The sequence below is a fragment of the Dioscorea cayenensis genome, chromosome 9 (assembly GCF_009730915.1).
Source record: "Dioscorea cayenensis subsp. rotundata cultivar TDr96_F1 chromosome 9, TDr96_F1_v2_PseudoChromosome.rev07_lg8_w22 25.fasta, whole genome shotgun sequence".
NCBI classification, from domain to species: Eukaryota; Viridiplantae; Streptophyta; class Magnoliopsida; order Dioscoreales; family Dioscoreaceae; genus Dioscorea; species Dioscorea cayenensis.
Genome location: NC_052479.1, coordinates 13,848,863 through 13,867,959, shown reverse-complemented (window position 1 = coordinate 13,867,959; position 19,097 = coordinate 13,848,863). Strand labels below are relative to the sequence as shown.

At 44.7% G+C, this 19,097-nt stretch overlaps 1 non-coding gene and 2 pseudogenes across 1 annotated transcript; all 3 read left to right on the top strand.

The window, feature by feature from the left end:
• Positions 1 to 5,275: 5,275 nt before the first annotated feature.
• On the top strand, positions 5,276 to 6,062 carry LOC120268501 (annotated as a pseudogene).
• Positions 6,063 to 14,298: 8,236 nt separating this feature from the next.
• On the top strand, positions 14,299 to 14,404 carry LOC120269737. Its single transcript, XR_005539376.1, has one exon. It is a non-coding gene; the product is annotated as a small nucleolar RNA R71 (small nucleolar RNA).
• A 3,190-nt stretch (positions 14,405 to 17,594) lies between these two features.
• Positions 17,595 to 18,194, top strand: LOC120268309 (annotated as a pseudogene).
• The last annotated feature ends 903 nt before the right edge of the window (positions 18,195 to 19,097 follow it).

Sequence of the window (19,097 nt, the reverse complement as noted above, 5' to 3'; positions counted from 1 at the left end):
AAAAAAATGAAATGCATACTACTTAACGCCTACCACCCCATAGGATAGGCAAGACTGCTTTTTTTGGTATGATGGGCCAGCTCCCTTGAACCCACAATCAGACTCTCGACTGAATATCTTCTTATAAGAGATCTATCCGGTGGATCCAACCAATGACTCTTGCCTTGAAATAAGCCTTTCGAGGTTAGAGGATTAAAGCACCGAAAGTCCTTCAACCAATTCCACTGGCCTCCCAAAAAAGGAGGTATTCAATGCTGGATTGGATGTCTGGTCCACCTTTTGCATGGAGTCTGGTGCACCCGGGGGAAAAGCAACCAATGGGATGGGGTTGTTGATAGACCCTCTAAGCTAAGGTGACCCAACCTTTGTAGATCGGCAAGCACCAGCGGTTGTTTCAGGCTCACCAAGACAAAGACGAGTGTGGAACAAGCAAAGAGTGGAAGACCAGATGAAAGAGAATTGGAACTTGAGCTCTTTTCTGCTCTCAGATGCAAGCAACTCGAACTGAATCACCAATGCGGCGGATAGAAAGACAAGTAGTCCGTCTTCGGTCAGCACGCGCACCCTTGCTTGAGCCCACATCTTCAGTTTGAGCACGGCTTGGTGGATGAAAGACTTTGAAAATGCATGCTACTGCAACTGTAGGTAGAGGCATAAAGAAGGGCAAAAAACCCTCCCTAATTGCGACTCCCAGTTGACTTCGAGTTGGGCACCCATTGTCTTACCACTTTCACTGAATCAAAATGGATGGCTACGTTCTCACTATGCCTGAAACTGACATTCGACATGAAAGAGACCCTCAGTCAAGCTGAAAGCGAGCATTTCTCGATTTGGTCAACTCCCCCTTCCTTCTGAACGAGGAAAGAAGGGCTTTCGCTCCCGTTTTGTCTTCTGGGCAGGGGAATCCAGGCGATCCACAGCTAAAAGCATTATAATAAAGACTACCGATATCGGAGGAGAAAGGCGGATCCATCGTCTTGCTGAGGGAAGTGATCTCTCTGTCCGCCTAAGCAGTCACGTTTTCCCTCCTTGTTGAGTTGAGCCTGTCTGGCGTAGGACCTTTGAAATGGAAAGACCTCGGGCGATAAGATGGTGACTCTCGAAATCGACCCTGGTCCAATCCTGGTATTCTCCGAAAATCTGCTTTACAACGAGTTGAGAGTCTCCGAAAAGAGGTTGTCGTGGATTCCCATCTGAATCACCAATTAATTCCAGGCCACGGATTCAGAATTAGATTCAAATAAAGATGGTTGGTCAATGAATCTTCTTATTTATAGTTCTATTTGCGCTTGTCTTTCCCTCAGCCTTGGAATCGGAAGACGTGTATTGGCTTTCACAAATTTTTCATCCCCTTTCTTCCCTTCTTTTGACTCGGTTTTCCATTCCACCCAACAGAGGATCTTTTCTCTCCTGACCCGGGGTCCAAGGGAATAGGGAATTAAGTAGATTAGCCTCCTCATCAATCAAACAGGGCTTGATATGCTATCCATTGGGGTGGTCCCCCGTGATGACTCAATACTAGTTGAACGTCGGTTATCGGTTCATACCAAGTTGGTCTTTGGGCAAACAAATGTCTTTATGGCAGTGCAGCCCCACCAACAGAAGCTGCTGCTCTGCTGAGGCGTTGTGCCTCTCCAGAGCGAACTCTTTATGAGTCTGTGAATACCCTTTATGTCATTGGTTCTTACCATTGGACTAAGAGAATTGTGTTCCGGTTGGACCATCTCATTAAGTTAAGGGTGGGACGCGTGTTGCCCTTGATTGTATGAGCTATCCGCCAATACAATTGGCGTTGGTGCCCCTATACCAGGAGTCCAACTAGCATGTTCTATTGAGGGTGCGGGCTTTGCCCGCATCTTTTCCAATTGTCACTCCTATCTGTCAAGGGTGGGCAAAACCGCTCCGGTTGATGAGGATCCGTCTGATCTGATGGGACGCTCGATATAAATGAAATGTTGGCCTCTTCGCTTCAAATATAAAATAGTAGGGTAGCCGGGAGATCAGTTTTCTTTTCTTTTTCTTTGAAATCAGCAACGGACCTTCTTTCTTAATGGGCCCAATGGTATGACTGAAAAATTCCTCGGGGGCAGCTCTTTGGTTGGTGTAGGGTTTGCTTCTGCATGGATGACCTATTTGTTGAGATGGGTGCATTTTCATTTATCAGGAAAGAAAATGACACGCGCAACTACTGACCGTTTAGGTCCTAAAGTTTGTTTCCAAATTGATAAACCTCCTTGTTTCCTTGGCTCTTGGACTTCATTCGCATTCACCCATCGTCTTATCGTGTGCGGCGGTGTATCCCGGATGGTCGGTTTAAAGCATATGCAATTTGGGGCTCTAACCTTGTCATCGCCCGTGATGAGAAAGTAGCATTACTGATGTCGAGCCATCATGGGTAGAGGCTTCCTTCAGGTTGTCATATCAAAAGATAAATCTCTCATAACACGATCTGGTTGCTTTGAGTTTGTAAGCGGTTTCTCATTCATCGGGGAGAACTACGTATATTTCCTTCTCCATTCTACTGCTTGGATGATTGCCGCTTGTGTGAATTCTATTGTTGTGGGTCCCGTGTGTGCTCGAAGAAGATCGTTTCAGGATTCTATTTAGTTTCATTTATTGACTCTGCGGTGCTTGTTATAGAGTTTATGGCACGCCCACCATCAAAAAGTCAAAAGATGGCGTCGGCATTTTTCAAATTCTCTCTAATTCAAAATAGTGGTGTTTTCCTTCCTTTCCCTTAGTATTCAGGGGTTGTAAAATCACGATAGGATAGTAAAGCTATTATACCTTTATAGTTATAATGGCGTATCTTCTTTCTTTCTAAATAGAAAGATAAGGATTTCAAAAGAAAAGGAAATCGACCTTCCTTTTTTTCTTTTTAGGATCTTTGGTCTCATCTTTTGATGCGGTGGCGATTAAATTAAAGAATGAATCTTGCTCTGGCTCAAATTGAGCGTCTCTATATCTTTATGTCGAGAAGGTACTCTTGAGTCATGCTATGAGCCTCGATCGTTCACAGTGACCACCACGCCGTACTAACGGAAAAACTATCAACCTATTGGTATGGTTTGTTGTTCATGTGTTGATCTCGCTACGTCGATTGTTCCCCCTCCCACAGTCGATGGGCGTGAGTTGATTAACCAAGACCTTCCCGACGATGGAATTTCTTCCACCGGCAAGAGTACCTCCGTTTATCTCCTTCGACTTTAATGAAATACCTAGTCTTCAAAAATTTCTTAGTATCGATTGCTTTTTAATGATGAATACCCCATCCATTCCTTTTTGCTTATTCTACCCTTACCCATTAATGGCTTAAAAGCCAGTTTGTTACCATTTCCGCAACCTAACTAATACTTAGTTGTTTCCATTTCCTCATCGGTGATAGATCCTCATCTTCTTAAGCTCAAATCCCTTTTTCATATCCGGAGGCACGTACCTTCGACTATCAACGGATGAGATAGTCCTTTGAAAGATCAAAAGTCGAGTCTCTTCTTTTAGGTGCGTTTAGCAGGTTCCCCGACCGACTTTCTCCCAGAAAAGCCTTCTTGAATGAAAAAGAAAATGAAGGCTGATCTGCGGGATCGGTGAGAGTTCGAAACTAGCAAGCGGAGGCATCAACAGCTGTAGTGCTAGCGCACCCTTATGTTTTGAAGCGAGGCTTGACGACTTCGGCGGGCGTCAGCCAGCAAAGCAGCGCGCTAGCGCTACTCTTCGCTTTATGAGCGAGACTCTATCCGGGATCTATAGATGAGATCTCTGCGATCTAAAGAACTCCGCAGGCAGGCTGGGTGAGCCATGAGTCACCCTATCGGCAAGGCTTGGAAAAGCCTTGCTCACAAGGCTCCCTTGCTTCCTTTGAGCACGTGATTCACGCAGGGGCAAAACTGCTTGAGCTAGCTAATTTTTCGCTTTACGGATCTCCGCTCTTCGGAATGCTTGGAGAGAGCCTGCCTCCTCTTGGTTGTGCACGGGCCGAGGGTGATGGGACTACTTCTGACGAAAGGCGTTTCATTCGGGCTAGGCGGGAGGGACCCACGATCTCTCAATAGAGGTAGCAAAAAGCAGGCTTTGCTCCCCTTTTTAAAAATAAAGAAAGAGAAGGGTCGAGTTTAGAGCAGCTCACATGTAGTTCTACCCATAGATAAGATCATGAAAGAAGCGATCGAGAATGGTACCGGAATCCATTTACGATCCGAGTTTCGGACACATCGCACTTCCGCTCGGGTCGAGTCTGCCACTCGACCTTAAGGCGGATCAAAGAAAATTGGGGAATCTCTCGCTGGTTTTCGAATTCAACATCCCGGAAGTGTTTTCACACCATCGATCGACATCGATTCATCTCGATCTTTAAGGAAGAGATCGGCGATCCCAAGTTCTTTTACTCCACTAAGCTGTTTTCCACCCGAGACGACTCGTAGGAGGTGAGAGGGGGCCCTTCTCCAGTCCCACAAAGTGTACTACTATCGGCCCTACCGGGCAGCATCTACCTACACAAGCTTGATCAGGGAGATAGGGAGGATCCGAGCGGAAAGCCTGAAATTTCCTCTTGTTCGAGAATCGAGATCGGTTCTAGTAAGAGACAGGGTCACCGTATGATGACCAAGAAAACTCTAGAGTAGAAAGCAAGCTTCAACGCTCCCCAAGACAACGAACCATCATTGTGGGGAGGTAAGAGCATCAATGCAAAAGCGACCTTTCATTCCGTTGTTTCGTCGTAGCACACCCCACACGCACGCTTCCCGGTGAAGAGGACGAGAAAAAGCCTTTGGTTTTTCCTCGTTAAGCGGCCCTTGCGCTTTCCTTAACTAAGCCCTCAGAGCTTCCTTTGCGCCTTGCTCATAGAAGCTGCCGGGTTGACCCAGGCCAGATTCTATGGTGAGAAGGCTTTAATAAGGGATGTAGCCATGAGAGACCTTGTTAAATATTGCAAAGAGGGGCCCGTAGATAGAGTTGGGCAGGGGAGGCGATACTAGTTATCGGGTCGGAGAGGGCCGGCCCGTGAAAGCCCTGTATAAAAACCCATGACTTATTAATAATGATTTGTTACAGCGCGATATGCCGATGACTTACTACTGGTAGTCGTGGGTGCCGTAGAGCTTCTCATAGAAATACAAAAAGCGTATCACCGCTTCCTACAATCCGGCTGAACCTTTGGGTGAGGCTCGCGAGAATCAACAACGATAGGCTGCCGAGATGCGGTAGAATTCCCGGTGCGGTCATTCGGAAGCCCCTTCGGGGCGACCCCCATACAATTCTTGAGAGGCTGGAGAAAGCTATGGGTAAGCACCATATCTATATAACTTCTTGCCACCTACTCTCAGCCATCCATTCCAAGTTTAGGGACCCAGGTTATAGTATCCCGATCAAAGAGCTGACGAAGGGGATGAGAAGAAGAGGTAGTCTACTGGACGTGGTTCAACTAGCGGAGACTCTTGGAACAGCTAGAGTAAGAAGTCCCCAAGTTAGCGTATTATGGGGGCCGTCAAGCACATCTGGCAAGAATCAAGGGGAATCTCGTTCTTGCATAGCTCGAGTCGGAGTAACGTCCCCATCGGGCGTTCAACGAGCGATCTCACGGTCGGGCATTAGGAAGGTTTCATTGTATACTCCCACGGGTCGAGGCGGCGGGGAAGGAGGGGACACTGGGTGGGATCTTTTGAGCGGCGAATTCCCGCATACAGATAGAGGTGCCTATCAAAAAGATACTCCGAAGGCTTCGGGATCGAGGTCTCATTAGCCGAAGTAGACCCAGGCCAATCCACGTGGCCTCTTTGACGAATGTCAGCAATGGAGACATAGTAAATCGGTCCGCGGGCATCGCGATAAGTCCTTTGTCCTACTACAAGTGCACCGACAACCTTTGCCAAGTCCGAACGATTGTCGACCACCAGATTCACCGGTCTGCTATATTCACCCCAGCCCACAAGCACAAATCTTCGTCACAGAATATAATCCCAAAGTACCCCAAAGACTCAAATTCAAATATAGTAAATCAAGAAGGTGGTAAGACCCTTATGGAGTTCCCAAACAGCATAGAGCTTGGGAAGCTCAGACCCGGTTAAGATCCGAACAAGGACGGAGCACTCAACTACATTTAATTTAATAAGTACTTGTCTTTTTCTATTATTTTAGTTGCGAACAGGCGTTTACATGAGATTAGTTGAATAGGCTTGTGTTAGTTGTCTGCTATAGGATAACTAGTTGTGGGGCTTTCAAAAACTGAAGGCTTAGCTTCGCTATCGCTCATTACTTGTATTGTAGTCTATTATATATTATAATGACTTAAGAGAACTATCTCTTCAAATCATCCTACTCTACTTAATCCTTTACACCGATGTATCTTTCATACTATCCAGAAATTTAGACGCATGGGCTACGTGAGACCGTTTGTTTACCAAGCAAAGCAGATAACGGGGGTAGTTGCTTGGAAAAAGAAATAGAAGATGAGGAATAGAGAATACAAACAAAGAGAACAAAAGACGTATAAAGTCTCATAGCACAACACAGAAACAAAAAAGAGGGGGCAGAGACAAACAGAGCAACACTGCTATAAATGTAACCAAAAGTAGTCAAAATTCTATAACAGATTTTTACCGGGATAGATCAAACTGTGATTGAATATCTTTCTTTCTCTCCTCAATCTCTCTTTCCTTCTGGGATAATTTATAATTTAGATTAGATAACAATGCCTTCATTCTCAAGTCACTATGCCTACTACCGCCTGGACCTGGGAGTTCATTACCTTGACACGACTGGTGTGCGCGCCAACGCTCAACCCAAACCATGCAATGGTTGCCTCTCGAATGAAATTATGAGTGGCTCCACTGTCCACCATGGCTTGGGCTTCCCTACCATTCAAGGTTAGTGGCACATAAAGAAGAGAATGAGAAGGGATACCTTTCATTGTCCGTCGAGTCCCCAATAATTACAGAGGATTGATCAGGCTCTGAGTCACTGTCAACCTCAGTGACCAATTGACACGTCCGAATATGCATGTATATATGACAAGTGCACGGGTGTCGAAGTAATAATTACCCCGGTGAGTGGGTAGTCGAATCCAGAGGGAACGGAAGTATTAGTATTAACCAATTCTTAATTATCTAGTCGAAATCAATGGATATGATGAAATGAACTAATCTGCAAGAGAATTAATAAGCAAGCAAGCGAGCAAGAAAAATGAGTAAAGGAGATCTCAATCAATAAAGATGAGGTATCCGGGCAATGCTCCCCCTAGGATCTAACATGAAGCTCACGATTCGCTAAATGCTTCTAAACCGAGTCTAATGAGTCGAGGTAATCCAAGAACAACCGGTCCTTGCCTCCAAGCCACCGATACTAGTCCCCTACAAGGTCCCGGCGGAGAAATCACTCAGTCTCAACACCTCACACCCCATATGACCACAATACGCTCTAGGGACACCTAAGAGTGAAACCGATTCCTAAGGATAGATCCAACCCTAATTCCCGGCGAAGGATCTCTAACCCCCTACAAGGTCCCGGCGGAGAAATCTCTCAATCTCACGCCTTACACCAAATATGGTTGCATAGAGTTTAGGGAATATGGAGATAGGAAACACTCGATCGTAAGGGAGAGGAACACTCCACTATCTCATGACTGACCCTCTCAACCCTCTTTAACCTTGACGTTCTAAGTGTAATGGAGACCTCTCTCATATCAAAGTAACAAATCATGCAAATCCAATCAACCTCAAGGATTAATTAAACAAGCAAGCAATGGGAATACAAGGTTAAAACTAAAATCAACTCGAATTAATAGAAACATAAAGCAAATCATTACAAAAACATAAATCCTAGGGTTCACATGCCCAAATACCTACTAAGGTTTAGCCCTCCATGGAGCAAGTTACAGAACAATGATTATTACAATGAAAAGCAATGAAAGCCATGAAGTAAAACCCCCTTAAATTTGTGATGATGGCCTTGATGGGTCGCCCAACGTCTTGAAGAATCCTTCTCCGAAGCTAGGTCGCCGAAAGCTCCCTCTTTGCTATGACGGAGAGAAGATCGATCAAAGTTGGTGATGGACGCCCCCCAATATCGCCAAAGACCTCCTCCAAAACCCTAGCCGCCTTGCCTTCAAAGTGCTCGCTAAAACACTCACCAAAAGTCCCTCCAAAATAGGGCAAACGGCCTATTTAAAGCCCAAAATTGCGCCTGTCACATGCCCTCACGCGCCCGTGTGGATTTTCCACGCGGTCGCGTGGGCTGCAGAAATTTCCACGCGGGCGCGTGGAATTTCCGCGTGGCGCGTGAAAAGTAACTTGCTACAGTACTTTTCACAAAACGCGATCCAAATACTCTTCTTTTGAGGCCACATGTCCGGGCACACGTCCATGTGGTAGGCTATAAAACTTTTCTTCATCGACGTATCTTTGAGAGGTCTTGCAATCTTCACAAAGAGAAGGAACATGAAGATGTGGCTGCCTCTGTGCCCTTCCAACTAGTGAATTGACTTGAATCTTCTTGGAAGTCAGCACACATCTCCACGTTTATGAACTCCTCTCGTGTCTTGGTCCTTGAATTAAACAAGAACTCCCAACATTGTGTCTTTATTGCCTATCTTTGCTTCCTCTTTACTCTTCAAGGCATTCACAACCTATATGCATAAAAGAACACCAAATACACAATATGAGACATAAACCACAGTAAAAATGATGCTCAATGCATGTAAAACATATATAAAAATATGTCTACCCAAGCACTTATCAAACTCCCCCACACTTAAGTCTTTGCTTGTCCTCAAGCAAAAATTAAACATTATACCTATGGAAAGAAAAAGAGAAGTGCTTGGCCTTAGGTTCACCAAATGAGTACAAGAATAAAAATTCTACAGTCATGGAGAGAATCAAACACTAGACAAAACAATCAATGCTCTAACAAAACAATCCAATAAAAAAATTGAATGTGATGAAAATCCGAATGCGTGTGTGTGTGTAAAAACTCAACTCATGTCAACACTATGTCCACTACCAAGTTCTTATTAACATGGGACTTATTTATAAACAGAAAAGAATAGGTAGTAGCTTCACACAACCTCTAAGGTAGCCCTTTTCCCCAAGATGCCTCCCGAGTGGCTTTCACACTTTCGAGGTGGTAGCTCTTTTCTACCGAGGATGGTAGCTTTCACACGTCCCATGAGATAGCTCTTTCTCTCATTAGGGCATAACAACTATCCGACTTATAAGAGTAGCTACATACGTCATGGGTGGTAGCTCTTTCCATACCCTATGTACAAACAACAAACAAATCAAATAAAAAAACTAGAACACTAAAAGTCCCAAACATAATGAACTAGAGTCTTCATAGGTCTAATGAGCGAGAAAAAGTGCGGAAAAGAGCAATCGGACAAAAAAATATTCAATAAAATTGGATGAAAAACTAGAGCATGATAAAAATCCATGTTTATAACCTCCAAAAAAACTAAGAATTAAACTCTTAACCCTAAGGTGAACCTTCATTGGCAACAAGAGCATGCTCATGAAAAACACAAGTAAAAAGTCATGTATAAGGTGAACCCTCCCCCACACTTAAGATGTACATTGTCCTCAATGTACGCATGCAAGCACAATAAAAAAATAATAACAATGGAAGCATAATGTGTGTGGGAATGCAATTAAAAACAATACTCCCCTCGAACTCCCTCATTAATCATTTGGTGAAGTCTAACTCATAGGGCTTGTTGTATGGGTTGTGAAGCTCACACGCACCATGTGACAACATCACATGATCATGTCTATGACTAAAAACACCATCCACCCTCACTCTCAAGGCCATCTCGCACGGAATATAAGGGGTTCAAAGTGAATCTCAACAAAATGTAAAAAGAAAAATACGAGTTCGTATAAATAACATAATAGAGCATATACTGCATAAAAGAAAGACAAGAAGATAACTCTCGAAGGTGAAGCCTTTTCGAGTACAAAAAGTCTAAATACTACTAACAAAGCAACTAAAAAGCAAGAAACTAAAAAGAACAGCCTCATGAGTGTGACGCCTCAAGCGTCAGTAGCTGGAGCTGGTGCTGGCACAGAAGCGGAGGAGACCTCCTCGTCAAGAGTCTCGCTGAATACGATCAAGACGCTCCGTAATCCATGCCCGGTTCTCAAGAATGGTAGCAACGGCAGCCCTCGAGTCGAGCCGACGCTCGTGAACTCGAGGGAAAGATGACTCAAGATCGGGCCGATGTCGCCGGGCTCGCCTCGTGACTATGGGCTCGGTCGCAGTGGTGCCTCTGTAGCCTCAAAGCAGTCTCCTCATTGTCCCCAGATGATTACTCTACTAGTGTATATCCGCCCGAGCCTGTACGGCGCACAATGCCCATCAATCGGAGAGTGGCCAAAACCAATGGTGCCAGAGTACTGACTCTCTCCTCGCCTCTGACTGAACGGATAAGACCCATCTTGAACATAAGACGAGTGATGTAGGGTCCTGCAAACAATGCTCCCAATCGCGAGTACTCACTCTGATGATGAAAATAGTCGGCAACCACATATCCTAAGTGGAGAGGGGCTCCATGGATCATGGAGTAGAGGTACAACAGATCTGTCCTACGAAGTGAACCAGTACCATCCCCCCGACCTGTCACAGACCTGCTAAGAATAGCATGGATGTACCTGTGCACGGTCGAGTAAGCAATGAGGCCTTAGACTGACCTGCGGAATACTGATGACCACCACATAGATCATGGAAGACCTGGCCCAGAGTGAGATTAGAAGGATAATTGGTGAGGGCTCAGTGTACTCGATAGTATCAGCATAGGCCTGATCGTATAAACTGAGATATATCGAGAACTGGGTCAAAGACATCCTATGCGGCTGACCAAAAATGCGGAAATGAATGGCATTGGGAACATCAAAACTGATATCAACTGAGTCACGGTCAAAAGAAAATGAGGCAAGAACTTCCAAGGTAATATCTCGCTCGACGGGCTCTCGAATGGAGAATAAAAGGTCCCAACCTCCAACACTAACAAGTGCTCGACCTCCTCAAGAAGACCAATGTCCTCTAGTGCATCCCACCGATAAAACGTGATTGTCCAATCTTCAGGTTGCTGGAGATGCTCAAACCACTGCTGATGAACGGGGTCAAGGAAATTCGATTACCGGTGGTGGGGTCGGCTCCCCTATCATGGCGAGAACGTTTCTGGGCTAACCTCTTGGTCCGTGGTGCCATAATCTGCGAAGAAAGCACTTAAAAACATCGGGCTCGGCATGAATACAAGAAAACCGGGCACCACATGCGCAAGAACAACGAGCTGGGGAAAAAAACAAGGCCAATCGGCCTTGTTTCCAAAATTTCCCACGGCGTAGTGGGAAAGCCACGCGCCCGCTGCGGCGCGTGCTTGGCTCGGCCGAGCAGCAGCGCAACCACGCGCATGCGCGGGCCAGCCCACGGGGCGCTGGTTGGCCTGGGCGCTGCCGCAAACCGCGCGCGCTGCGCCCAGCGTGGCGCGGGTGGTCGCGGGCTCTGCCACGGGCTCACGCGCCCGCGTGGCCCATCCTGCGCCGCGGGCCTTGCGGCCAGCACGCTGCAGCCCCACACGGTCGCTGGGCAAGCCGCCGCGACCGCATGGGCGCCGGACTCGGAGTTTTCGCCGGAGTTGGGCTCCTATGCTTCACAAAAAAATCATTCTCATATCTTGAACAAGTGTCTAGCATGATTTCCCTATGAGAACTATCATCAAAAATACCAAGAAAAACTCCATGAAAATGACCTTGAAAAAAACATGGAAAAAGGGGAAAAGAGAGTGAAGGCTTACCGGAGCTAATCGGAGAAGAAAAACTTGGTGTAAACTCCGGCAAATTACCTCTAATCCTCCAAAGAGTTGAAAACAATTGGTTTTTAGAGATTAAAAAAATTGAGTTTTACTAGGAGTGGAAGGTGGAAGATGAAAGGGTTCTTTGAAAATAGAAGATGATGAATAGTGCCCCTTCATATTTTTATAGGCACATGGGGGTGTGGATTTTCCACACCCCCGCGTGGGTACTGTACACGACCGCGTGAAAATTACACGCGGCCATGTGGACCGCAAAATTTTCGCAGACAAATCCCATAGAGTGCCCGAAACTCCAAATTAATACCAATTTTTTTCAACATTAAAGCATCAAATTCACCCTAAACCATGTTATTCACATAAACAACAATTCAAATCACCGAAAAAAAAAAACATTCCACGAAAACACCAGCGGTCAACAAAATTAATCAAGATTCACACTCATGAATTTATTTCTGCAGAATTTAAATTTTGAGTTCAAAAACTAATTAAAAGCTTGGGTTGCCTCCCAAGAAGCGCTTTGTTTAACGTCACTTAGCTTGACGTACCTGTTTTTACCTCATGGTGGCTTATAAAGATGAAAAACCTCTTTCCTAGCAATCTCCACACATGATGGACAAAAATTCTTCATACTCAAGGAGAAATTTTTGACTATGTTACCGAATGAGGGAGTGTCGCGCTCTTCCTTTGTGTGCTTGTCCCCAAGTGTGGTGGAATACTTTCGGTGGAGACGTCTCGACTTCTTGACTCGGCGAAAAATCTGTTTCAAAAACCCTCCTTGAGGTTGTTCATTAAGGACTTGTTTTGCACAATTGGTTGTGTCCTCCTCATCAATGTCCGGCCGCACCTCATATGGATCTGGATTGAGAAATTCCTGCAGGTACTCATCAGAAATCTCATCATTGACATAAAAAAAATAACAAGTATCATCAAAGTCAAGAGAGTGCTTCATTGCTTCGGCGAGACGGTATGTGATCTTTTCTTCTCCAATGCGTAATGTCATCTCGCCTCCATCCATGTCAATGAGAGCTTTGGAGGTTCTCAAAAAGGGTCTTCTTAGAATTAATGGAACCTCCGCATTTTCATCGACATCTAACACAACAAAATCTACAGGAAAAATATACTTGTCAACCTTTACCAAAAACATCTTCAATTATACCTCGAGGATGACTGAACGGAGTGATCGGCCACCAGAAAGTCATGCGGGTTGGCCGTGGCTCTCCTAACCCCAATTTCTAAAAACAAAGTGTACGGCATGACATTAATACTAGCTCCCGAATCGGCTAAAAGCTTTTTTTCTTCCTCCAAACCTCCGATTGCAAAAGGTATGATAAAGCATCCCGGATCTTTCATTTTGTTTGGCAAATTTTTCTGAAGCATTGCCGAACAATTCCCTTCTAACACCACAGCCACACTTTCCTCCATCTTCCTCTTGTTGGTCAAGAGGTCCTTCAAGAACTTTTTATAATGAGGCATTTGAGATAACGCCTCTACAAAGCGAATATTAATGTGTAACTGTTTGAATAGATCCAGAAATTTCCTGTTTTGCGCATTAGCTTGGTCTTTCTTCAAACGCGCCGGATAAGGGATCCTTGGAGTATATGAAGGGAGTGACGCAGCTGGTCGCTTCTCATTATCTTGCACCTTATCATTTGGCAGTTTCTGAGGAAATTCAGCAATCTTCCCAGTGGGGGTTTTACCTTGCAGAATTTCAGAATTTTTCTCAGCAGTGAGCTCTTCTTGGAGTTCTGGACCACTTCTCAAAGTGATCGCCTTCACCGCCTCCCCTTGGGTTAGTCTCTGTGTTACTTGGTAGGCTCCCTAAAGGTCTCTACGCCAATGACTTTGCTATTTGTCCAACTTGATTCTCCAAATTATGTAAAGAAGCGATATGATTGCGGAGTGTTGCTTCTATGTTCTCGAACCTTGTGTCAGTTGATTGAATAAACTTTGATAAAAACCCTTTCTAATTCTGAAAACTCTCTCGAATCGAAGGTGTTTGCTGAAACTCGGGTGGGGCAAAGTGGTCTTTGTCTGCCCTTGATTGCTCCATCGAGAGATTTGGGTGGTTTCTCCACCCTTGGTTGTAAGTGTTGTTATATGGATTACCTTGTCCTCTTACCGAATTTCCTACAAAATCCACTTGTTCACTTGGGGCTGAGGTTGTAATTGAGATAGGGCAATCCGACGGCATATGTGAGCCCCCACAACCATCACAACTTGTGATTGCGGCTACTCTTGATGAAGTCAAAGTGTCCAATTTTTTGGTCAGTGCTTCTACTTGGGCTGCCAAGGATGTAACCGCGTCGATCTCATGGAGTCCGACCACTTTCTTCTTGTCTCTTACATTCCATTGGTAGCTATTCAAACCCATTTCTTCAATCAACTGTCGGGCTTCTTCGGGAGTCTTGTTTCCCAATGTTCCTCCTGCGGCGGCATCAAGAAGTTGTTTGCTACTCGAGTTCAACCCATTGTAAAATGATTGAATAACCATCCACTCGGGGAACCCATGTTGTGGACACTTCCGCAAGAGGTCCTTGAATCCTTCCCAAGTCTCAAATAAGGATTCTAGCTCCATTTGAACAAATGATGATATCTCATTGCGATGTTTTGCCGATTTCCACGGAGGAAAATACCTTGCAAGGAAAGCCTCGCCATTTCGCTCCATGTTGTAATCGAGGCTCTTGGCAATGAATGAAGCCATTGTTTGGCTCTCCCTTTAATGAGAATGGAAAAAGCCCTCAAACGGATTGCATCATCCGAGACCCCATTGATCTTCAACATATCGCAAAACTTCAAGGAAATTTTTCAATATGATTTTTTTGGGTCTTCATCCGATAACCCATTAAATTGTGAGGACTCGTTGAACCATTTGAATAAAAACCCAGCTTTTAACTCAAAAATTTAGGCTGCCACCGTGGCCTAACAATGCTCGATTGTGTCCCATGAATTGTAGGCCTAGCAAAATCTGAGAGTGTTATTGGTTGCCCCCCTTGTTCTGCCATATTCTCAGATTCTTCAACCTCTATATCAGCTGGAAAAATTGCTCTTGCACAGTGTTCCCTTGCCCCTTCTACGAATTCTTCGCTCAATTTCGTGGATCCTCTTCAACCAATGTCAAAGGGTTCCCTCGGGTCATAACCTGTAGTTAAAATCAATGAAAAGAAACAATAAGAAGGGCGAAAGAGATAAGTGAAGTGGGCATAGAAAATGAAAATGTGAAAGACTAAAGTAACCAAATCCTAGCGTTCCTAATATCCCGTTCCCCGGCAATGGCGCCAAAAACTTGACACGTCTGAATATGTGTGTATATACCGCAATTGCACGGGTGTCGAAGTAATAATTACCCCGGTGAGTGGTTAGTCGAATCCACAGGGAACGGAAGTATTAGTATTAACCAATTCTTAATTATCTAGTTGAAATCAATGTATATGATGAAATGAACTAATTGCAAGAGAATTAATAAGCAAGCAAGCGAGCAAGAAAACGAGTAAAGGAGATCTCAATCAATAAAGATGAGGTATCCAGGCAATGCTCCCCCTAGGATCTAACATGAAGCTCACGATTCGCTAAATGCTTCTAAACCGAGTCTAATGAGTTGATGTAATCCAAGAACAATCGGTCCTTGCCTCCAAGCCACCGATACTAGGCCCCTACAAGGTCCCGGCGGAGAAATCACTCAGTCTCAACACCTCACACACCATATGAACGCAATACGCTCTAGGGACACCTAAGAGTGAAACCGATTCCTAAGGATAGATCCAACCCTAATTCCCGGCGAAGGATCTCTAACCACCTACAAGGTCCCGGTGGAGAAATCTCTCAATCTCACGCCTCACACCAAATATGGTTGCATAGAGTTTAGGGAATACGGAGATAGGAAACACTCGATCAAAAGGGCGAGGGGAAACTCCACTATCTCATGACTCACCCTCTCAACCCTCTTTAACAATGACATTCTAACTCTAATGGAGACCTCTCCCACATCAAAGTAACAAATCATGCAAATCCAATCAACCTCAAGGATTAATTAAACAAGCAAGCAATGGGAATACAAGGTTAAAACTCAAATCAACTCGAATTAATAGAAACATAAAGCAAATCATTACAAAAACTTAAATCCTAGAGTTCACATGCCCAAATACCTACTAAGGTTTAGCCCTCCATGGAGCAAGTTACAAAACAATGATTATTACAATGAAAAGCAATGAAAGACATAAAGTAAAACCCCTTAAATTCGTGATGATGGCCTTGACGGGTCGCCCAACGTCTTGAAGAATCCTTCTCCGAAGCTAGGTCGCCGAAGGCTCCCTCTTTGCTATGACGGAGAGAAGATGGATCAAAGTTGGTGATGGACGCCCCCCAATATCGCCAAAGACCTCCTCCAAAACCCTAGCCGCCTTGCCTTCAAAGTGCTCGCTAAAACACTTGCCAAAAGTCCCTCCAAAATAGGGCAAACGGCCTATTTAAAGCCCAAAATTGCGCCTGTCACGTGCCCTCACGCGCCCGTGTGGATTTTCCACGCGGCCGCGTGGGCTGCAGCAATTTCCACGCGGGCGCGTGGAATTTCCGCGGGGTGCGTGAACAGTAACTTGCTACATTACTGCTGTAGCAAAATTGCTATAGTGCTTTTCACAAAACGCGATCCAAATACTCTTCTCTTGAGGCCACATGTCCGGGCACACGTCCATGTGGTAGGCTATAAAACTTTTCTTCATCGACGTATCTTTGACAGGTCTTGCAATCTTCAAAAAGAGAAGGAACATAAAGATGTGGCTGCCTCTGTGCTCTTCCAACTAGTGAATTGACTTGAATCTTCTTGGAAGTCGGCACACATCTCCACGTTTATGAACTCCTCTCGTGTCTTGGTCCTTGAATTAAACAAGAACTCCCAACATTGTGTCTTTATAGCCTATCTTTGCTTCCTTTTTACTCTTCAAGGCATTCACAACCTATATGCATAAAAGAACACCAAATACACAATATGAGACATAAACCACAGTAAAAATGATGCTCAATGCATGTAAAACATATATAAAAATATGTCTACCCAAGCACTTATCACCAATGCAGCCAGCTTTTCCATCTTCAGGCAATCCCACAATACCTTCAGAAACTCATCCCATGAGCCGAAGGTTCTCTGACCAGCCAGAGCATCATCGGCCTGCCGAGTTCTTCACCAAAGCTTGGTATCGCTAGTAAAGTACATCCCCACCAAGTGTACTTACTCGACTTAAGCTTTCTTTCTTTGGGTCTCACGACCTTTGCTGTAACTACTTCTTTGGAAAGGCTGTCCTTGTTCTTCTTCTCTTTGTTTTTCTTTATTTTTCATTCAAAAGTTCAAGTCAAAGATTCAAAGCTCAAAAAGAGTACTCTATAGAGAATGAATGCGAGTCAAGCAAAGCCTTGGAATTCTTCGGACTAAGGAAAGAAGACGTAAACTAACTATCGGAAGCTAAGAGCACTTGTCTCAAGAGTAAAAGAACTAGCAACTTGAAGAGCTTTCCTCAACAACCCAGGAGTCCCACATCATCCGGACAATCGACTGAGCCATATTCGAGCCTCTAGCACTTCAGTCCCTACAAACAGAGTTTATCCACTACAGCATGATAGCTCTTTCCTTTTCTTGTAGGATTCATCCATTAGACCTTCTACCCGATCCACTCAGCAGAAGTAGACCTTCTCTCTTTCTGGATTGATTCCCACTCACTGCCTAATAGATGGCTTGGCCCATGAGACCTATTGTCCTATTGTCTTGGCAAGGGGCGAGATTGAGAGGCTTGGGCTTGCGGGTGCGGGCAGTCTCAAATCCATGAACTTTGTACAGAGCATCTCGGAAGAAGATGAGCAATGTTCACAGAAAAAGAACACAGATTTTGTCCATGTCTTACTGATAAAAAATAAGACCTTTGTGACTGTGACAGATGCTAGGGGGAATAAGAAGACTGGGGCCTCCGCAGATTGTTTGGAGGAAAGAAAGGGGTGGTCTTATCTTTCTCGGTATACTGTTGAAGCAACTGCGGAACATGTCGGGCAATCCAGCAGAAATATGGGTTTGAATTTATTTGTCATGGAGGTGAAAGGATCTACTTATTTCAGAAAAAAGAATAAAGTGATCTTAAGCTAGAGAGAAGGTTTTCTAGGTGAAGGAGTAGGAGATCAATCTCAAATTATGTACATCCACGATGTGACCCAATTTCCACATAATGGATGCCGACTCCCCAAAAAACATCGTGTTCAAATAAAAGAGTTCCAACCATTTTTGAATCTCCATTTTAACTTGACAAGAAAGAATTCCGGAAAAAATCTGACTCGGAAGGGAGGCTAGACTAATTGACTGAGCGAGACTCCATCCAACTATTCTGCATCCATAACGCAAAGCCGCGTGAGTGAAGCAACCTAAACTTGGTAGTCAAGGCGAAGCTCCATTGTGGACGTGAGGATCCTGTTCTATTGAGCTTTCCCGCTTATTATACAAACAACTCAGTCAGATTAGGTGGGCTAAGCCTCAAGCTATCACCTCGACGTTTTGAGCTAGCCTATCTAGTCTAGTTTTTATTGTTGCATCTGCTTACGCTCTAGTTGTCACGGGGCTAGCTGGCTTGCTGCTTTCTTTCTTATCTCAGAAATCACAGGCGAATAAAATACAACATGACCCGGAAAAAAAGGACTAACAGCTGCTGAGGTTAGATTTTTGGATCGATCCATCAGGAAGGAAAAAATGCAATGATAGATTAAAATTACAAGGAAGACGCCTCGACATCTCTTTGTCTACGGTAAGGGTAATGCCCTAAACCATAAGTTGTAGTATGTCCTCTCGGACAACCGACGGTTCTTCAAGTTCGTGCCAAAGTCTATCTTTCATGCTTAGCGCTTTTAATTTGTCAAGACCCTTTTTCACCAAACATAGAGGCGAACTCATCCCATAAGGCCTAGCAATGCAGTCTATCAATGTCCCATATGACATTTTATCTGTAGGGAGGGATACGCTTGAAGAGCTCAAGAGACTTTAGAAATGTGGAGGCAGCATACTTATCCCCATATTCTGCAAGGTCTGGGGGTAGCAGAGGATCATTCGAAATACTTCAACTTTTCTCATTTTACCTAAAGTTGCCCCACCTCTCAGTGGCTCCTTGGAGTCCTATTGGGGATCCTGCAGTCTTTCTTTAACCGACTGTGTTGGTTGCTTCTCATACTTATCCCTTTAGAGGTATACGCAAGTGTAGTAGTTCAAAGGCGGGCAGGTAAGGGCGGGTAGTAAAGGGAAGCGCATAGGCGGGGGATAGGAATTCAAATCACTATC